Source organism: Echinops telfairi, unplaced genomic scaffold (genome assembly GCF_000313985.2).
Source record: "Echinops telfairi isolate 266 unplaced genomic scaffold, ASM31398v2 ScPeMD7_3533;HRSCAF=4204_0, whole genome shotgun sequence".
Lineage (NCBI taxonomy): Eukaryota > Metazoa > Chordata > Mammalia > Afrosoricida > Tenrecidae > Echinops > Echinops telfairi.
Window position 1 is genome coordinate 222,913 of NW_022107431.1, and position 6,765 is coordinate 229,677.

At 58.0% G+C, this 6,765-nt stretch overlaps 1 protein-coding gene across 4 annotated transcripts in view; it reads right to left on the reverse strand.

Moving 5' to 3' along the window:
• The window catches only part of FAM120B (family with sequence similarity 120B), a 40,368-nt gene extending 33,964 nt beyond the window's left edge, over nucleotides 1–6,404 (reverse strand). For 3 of the 4 annotated variants that reach the window (XR_006680478.1, XM_045294499.1, XM_045294497.1), the window contains exons 1-2: nucleotides 6,368–6,404; nucleotides 207–336 (exon numbers count right to left, since the gene is read on the reverse strand). The gene's annotated coding sequence lies outside the window, so the exon portion shown is untranslated. Of the gene's footprint in view, nucleotides 1–206; nucleotides 337–6,137; nucleotides 6,251–6,367 lie in introns of those variants that run through there. The other variant, XM_045294498.1, reaches the window with a different exon arrangement.
• Nucleotides 6,405–6,765: the final 361 nt, after the last annotated feature.

Here is a 6,765-nt window from a genome sequence, read left to right on the forward strand (position 1 = left end):
GCCAAAGTCAGGAGAGGCCTCGAGCCAAGCAACTGACCCTCAGATGTGGAACCTGCTTAGACTTGGACTTGCCCCTTCTACATTTTCTTAACACCCAACACCCACGCCGTACGTGTAATGGAAAACCACTCATTTTAAAACTTAGAACAGATGTAAGTATGCAGGGAGTGCACCACCCGAATTGTGGGACAGACGGGAACACATACCTGATGAGATGGGCTGACAGTGGCAGCAACAATGGCTCCAACCGAAGAGTTTTGGGACTGGGGAGTGTCCTTCTGTTGTGCGTGGGTGGCTCTGCGTCAGAACCAACCTGCCAGCATCTGAGAGGGAAACCTACAAAGGCAGGAATCTGTCTAAGGAGGAAGAATCAGACACCCCCCACTAACAGTGAGGGCTGCCGAGCGCAGGGCTGTACCCTGTCCCAGGCAGGAAACTCACCAGACCAGTTGGGTTCTGGAAAACAGCCCCCCTCTTCCATCATTTGTTGCTACAACCTCACAGAACTTAGGGCCCACTCCAAAGGTTCTGGAGTTCATCAGGGAAGCACAGCTTACAATTCAGGGTTAGGTCAGCTTGGAAACACTTGGGATGCCCTTGTCTGACCAGGCTAACAGGGCCCTTCACCCTCAGCCCGGGGCAGGAAAACTGCTCCTTCAGGAAGTGCGCAGCAGGAAGCCAGGAGAGGCCTTCCCCCAGGTCTGCAAACTTAGCTCCCCCGTGCCCTGCTTTTGCCGTTGCCCCCTCCCCCTCGCACTAACCCGAGGCTGAGGTTAGAGGTCCTCTGAGCAGAGACCCCAGGTGTCAAAGATGTGATCTCCTCCAGGCTCTTCCTCCTGAAGGGACAATGTCCCTCCTGCAGCCTCTGGGATAGGTTCCCTGTGCATCTAGCACACTGCAGAGCTGACCAATCCCACCGAAAGTTCCACACACCTTTCTGCAGGATCCCAGGCAATCAAGCTGTGGGGTTACAAGACCCACATTCATCAAGAAACCCTCACAGGCAATCACTAGGTCACCAAAGGGTCATCCACAGCTAGCCAAGGGACACAAGCCCACAGCCTCGTAGGCAGCGGTTCTTAGTTCAGGGTCTATAAAGCTCACCCAGGTCCTCTGTCACAGTCACCAGGGCTCAGGGCGGCCCAAAGTACTCAAGACAGCAGAAACCGCCCCTCCCTTCAGCCGGGATCAAAAGCGCACCCCTGCGCCTCGGGTTCAGACCGCAGGAATCGGCAGGCCGGCTCTGCTCTGTCTATAAGAGCCACCTGAGTTCATGGCCAAGCAGAGGGACAGCTGTCTGGGGGCTCCTGCAGAACTCACCCCTAGGAGGGGCACTGCTCCAAAAGGGTGGAAGCAGGGCTCAAAAGGGTGGAAGCAGGGCTCCGTCCACCAGATGCTGACAGCACATTACTGAACCTGTGGAAAACATACAACCCCCATGCTGGCCACTAGCCCGCCTATCACAGTCCCCACCCCGGGGCAGGAAGGAGCTGGGCATCTCTGGAGCCAGCCAGCTTTCCTCATACCATCTTTAGGTGCAGGGAGGGAGCAGCTTGGCTTGGGGAAGGGCAGGCAAGAAGGAAACCAGCAACCACAGGGTGCCTGCAGCTCTGAGCTCAGCCAAAGGGGACCTTCCAGATGCAAAGCTTGGCTCAACCTGCCAGTCCCACAGGCCCTAAGCATGGAATCCTGAGGGATGAGCCCACCCCAAAGGCACACCCAACCCCCACCTGGGGGTGGGGCATTCAAGCAATGCCTTTCTCCATCAATAAAAGGGCTTTTTCTACTGAAGTGACACCAAGCTCCTCAAAGCAGTCTCTCATCCGTCTGCAAGAGGCCAGGCCAGGCCTTCAGCTTTGATTTTATTCAAATCCCTTTTCTTCTCTCCCACCCCAGGTGTGAAAACCTCCCCATTCTATTACCAGGCACTGTTTTCCTGCCTCTCGGCCAGACTTCTGTTTTGAGCCATAAATTCCCTCCCTCCAGGTGGCTCTTCATTCATCACACCCAGAGGTTGGGGGCAGAGGTGCCTCCCAGGTTCTCAGCACCTCCAAGGTGTTAAGCATTCTGGCCTCCCCAGCACTCTGGGCAGGGAGGGGAGCTGGTGTGGTGGTCCAGGCGGGTTTCTGCCTTTGACTGCTGATAGCAGCCCCTGGCCGCAGCAGGTACACTGCACAGGCAGGTCCAGCCCCACCTGCCACACATCCCAGCCGCCTCCAGCCTTCCTCCCCTCTGGCGTTTCTGTGTGGTTCTGGTCGACATGACCTTCAGTACTCTCATTATCGCATGTGCACTGGCAGGTGCTTGCAGACCAGATTTATAAGGATATTGACCCTAAGAGGCAGTAACACCACAGTTTAAAAGCGAGAGAGCTGTGACCCACATGAGGACAGGCCTACAGTGCTGGAACATGCAGCATGAATGGCATTTATGTGCTTTTCCTCATGTTCCTACTTGCAGATGACTGACTGCTGCCCTGGCACCAGCACTAGGCTGAGCATGGCACGAGGGGCACTCAGTAGCTATATGTGAGCAGGTGGGTGAGCGGTCAAGACTGGAAAGCCCACCAACCCCAACATGGGCAACACTGCCCCTGACAGCCTGCTGGGAAAGTGGGGTGAAAACAGACAGGCCCCAGCAAAGTTTGGACCCATCACTGTGCATACAGTTCCTCATCCAGCAGCCACCAACAGTTCAACACCCAGTTCGACTTGAGTTAGGAATGACCTCAAATGTCAAACAAAGCACACAAATTTGAGTGCAGGTTTACTGTCTATGTGTGCTTTTTATAAATGAGACTTTTTAAATAGCAGGATGTATTTATTTATTTAAAAATTTAGAGATATTTCCTGATTAATAAAAGGAACTGTATTCAAAGTAACAAAAAACAAAGAAAGAACCCTACCCACCCGGTCCCTTGTCCAGCTCATGGCCGTGGGCACCCAGAGCCCACACAGGGCAGGCTGGCCCTCACAGAGCCTGTCCACAGCCAGTCTGCACCTGCCCACTCATCCTCTGAACCCAGAAGGCACCTTAGGTCAGGCCTGCACAGTGGCTGCCCAACATGGAGGTCATGTCCAACACGGTGCACACTCACAGGAGGGAGCACCACACCCTGCAGACACACCCTTGTGGGCACACACCTCACGCTTCCCGGGGGCTGACGCACTGAGCTGCAGAGGGTGGGCAGGACAGGCAGCCTCTGCAGCAGGCCGTCTGTAACTTCTGGGGGTGCAGGTCTCAGCGGGGCTGTGTGCAAGTCTGGGAAATAAGCTGGTTCCCTGATTCACCCAGCCACTCTGGGTCAGGCATAGTCACAGCGAGGTCCTTTGCTGGGCTTGCCCTGTGGAGTGGGGGGCTCCAGCACCCGGCCAGTTGGGGCAGAGATCACCTCAGTCCACTGGGAGGACAAGAAGTGTTGCTTGCTCGCTTGCGCGAGTGTGTGTGTGTGTGTAACTCATGGGTCCTGCCCTGTGCCCACCACCCAGCTCACAAACCCTGCCCTGTGCTTCAGCCAAGTCCGTTTCTGAGGCCCTGCTCTTCAGAGAGAGGCAAAGACTCATGTTGAGTTAGGGAGGGAGAACACAGAGCAGTGGTCCCTAGGGTGTAGAGGGGCTAATGGGAGATCCCCAAGTAACATGCTTCATGTCCAACTCCCCACGACCCACAGCCCAGCCCTGCTGGCAGCAGCTGCATCACTGGCCCGCAATGGGGAGGCAAGTCCTGGCTGTTTGGATGTAGTCCTGGGAAACAGGCTCAAGTGGCCTGCCAAGGATCCAGAGAGCAATCTGGTGACTCCTGGCTCTGAGCACTGCCCCTGCCTGGAGTCACACTTGCACAGAGAGCTTCTCTCAGCTGCCCTGCAGTGCGCCCTGCCTGCCGGGGAGGTCCCCGGGAAGGCAGTAGTCACCACGCATTGCAGCAGAACCGTGCTCCACGGGGTCACAAGGTTGCCTTCAGGCGGGGCACCCAATCCAGCAGCAGCCCTCCACCCCCAGGGACAGAGGGCACACCAGGTGCTACCTTCCCACCCAGGAAGAGCACCAGCCTGCCCATACCTTGGCAGCCACACAGTAAAAGACCAAGCTAGCGATGGCAGCTCAGGCCCTTTCCTGGTGAGAGACACCCAGGCGTGCTGTTCCCTCCCAGCCTGAAGGTGGGTGGCTGCGGACAGGAAGGGCAGGAGCAGCTAGAAGGGGGGCTGGCAGCAGACATGGGGCACAGAGGGGAAGAGCCACTAGGAAAGCCCGACAACCATATGATTAATGAGGGCAGAGGCTGCCTGGGCTTCCAGCCGCCCCAAGGGCAGTCCTGTTCACATGGCCACAGGCAACAAATCAGGGGGACAGGGCTTCTTCCCCCACGACTGTCAGGCAAGGTTCCTTTAAAATTGGCACCCACTGCCGGAGACAAACCCCGCTTGAAGAGGGACAAGTGTCCGAGGCTGCCCAGATACTCTGCCCATGGCAGAAGCCTTCCACACCCACGCACCCACCATGCTGTCGACTGTCACCTACACTCTCCTCTTACTGCCCAAGAGCTGTCCCCTCGCGCTGAGGCAGAGGGACTGCAGGGCCAAGGCACACCTGACTGAAGGTAGAGCACATGACGATTCCCCAGTGAGGTGATGGCTGCGCGCTCCTGTTTGGTGAGTTTAAGCAGCTGCTGGAAAGCCCTTCAGAAGCGCCCCATGTGTTTTTGCAGAAACGAAGACTGTTCGCAGCAGAACACCTGACAGAGGGACAGGTGTCTAAAGCAAAGGAGCTAAAGTCGTTGGACACATCCTGTCAGTTCTGTGATGACAACACCAGGGTGGTCCCGGTGAATTCCTCTGAGGGGTTCCCAGCTGTAACCCTAGTTTCCAAGGCGTTAAGAGTTGCTTTTAAGCTCTGTTAAGCCGCCTTTTCCTGAAGGAAGTGGCGCTGGCAGTGAAGCAGAGAGAGCCTCAACATGAGTGTCACTCTCACCCCAGCGCAGATGGCTGGCTGGCACCGGTCAGTTCCATGTGCTCCGTCTCCAGGTGAGGGGACTCAGAGGGGTAAGTGTTGGGGGCAAGGAAGGTGTCCTGAAGAAGGTCAGAGCGCCCAAGCAGCAGAGGCCAGGGCCACTGTGCCAGGGGCCCGGAGCTACAGGATACTAGCCGCTCTAGACGGTCCTGCCGGGCCTTGTCCGGCCGGAGAGCACCACAGAACCAGAGACAAGGTGAATCTGTCCCTGTGAGTGGCTCACAGGCTCAGACTCAGCAGCGCCTTCCATGTTCACCATGGTGGTCTGTTACACACTAACAGGGACACTGAGGTGAGGGGAGCCCACCTGCAGAGATAAGCACTGCTGTCAGGAAGGGGGACAGGACAGGGAGTCCCAGATGGCAGAGGGAGAGGCGCCTACAGAGAGGGGGCTGAGATGGCAAAGGTAGGGGCTGGGGCCCCAGAGAAAGCATGCAGGCTGGACGGGGCATGTCCTGGCAGTGGTGTTGATGCCCAGGAGTAACGTGGAAGAAAGCTGGGGGAGTGACCTAGGCCTGGCAGATGGGAGCAGACACTGGAGGGCACTCCAAGCTTGCAGAACCCTGGTTGCCCCTCACAGGACCAGCATCCTCACACCTGGTCCAATATGACAGAGCGATCACCTCCCTGCTCCACGTGCGTCTAGTGGTACCTTGTCGCAAACTGGGCTGGCCTCCCTCTCCAGCAGCCTGTCCAAGGCCCAGCAGCCAAAGCTCTGCACCAGCAAAGAGCCTGACTTCCACCTCTGTGCCCGAGAACCCAGAGCCTGGTAGAGGCTGGGGCCAGGCATGAGCAGCCCAGAGAGCAGGGGCGCCCAGCACTCTGAGCTGTGGGGCGACCAGTCATGCTTCCTGGTGGGCAAAGGAGAGCCTGGTCCAGGAGAATGCCCCGCCAGCACCCATCTCTGCAGTAAGGACATCTGACCAGAGGGCCCACTGGTCGAGAGGCCATGGGGGGTATGGCAGGGATGTGACTTCACAGTTCACATAGAGGGCAGGGTGGGCGCTGACGCCACAGCTGGGAGTCAGGCTGGGGTGTGATGTCACTGCTAGTGATCTGGTTGGAGATCTCATCACTGGAGTAGGGTGGTAATGTAAGATCACAGCTGGAAAGGATGAGAGTGTGACTCACAGGTGAGGCTGGGATGGAGGTGGGACGTCACCGCTGGGATATGGGTGGAGAGGTGATGTCAGGTCGTGGGAGAGGATCGAAAAGAGGTGACGACAGGCCCCGGCTAAGATGGCGCAACCCAGCCAGCCAGCTCCGCGCCCGGGGAGCAGCCACCACCCACAACAGGCACCGTGGTAGTCACGTGCGATGGGGAGAGCAGCGCGGACGCAAGGACAGAAGGTCAGCCCTACCTAGAGACGCAGCCACAGCCTGGACTCGCGCACCAACCACCGCCGCCGCCGCCGGGCGCGCTTCTGCTTCCGCTTCCGCACGGAAGCGCGGCAGACCCTGGGTGCGCAGGGGCGGGACTGCCCAGCGGCGCCTGTTATGCGCAGGCGCAGGCCTGCTCCCGCAGCGCAGCTCGGCAGGCCTTATGTGCGCAGGCGCGTTGGTCCTGTTGCCCAGCAACCTCGCGCTGCTTGATGCACAAGTTTGTGAAGAACGAACGTGATACCCGGCTCGCCCAAGAATAGAAAGATTGTCCTAACTGCAAGTGGGCAGGCTCTGGCTGGCTGAAAGGCATAAGCCCAGCTGAAGGAGCCGCTGCATCTGTTCCCACGCAGAGCTTGTGCAGGGGAAGGGAGACGAG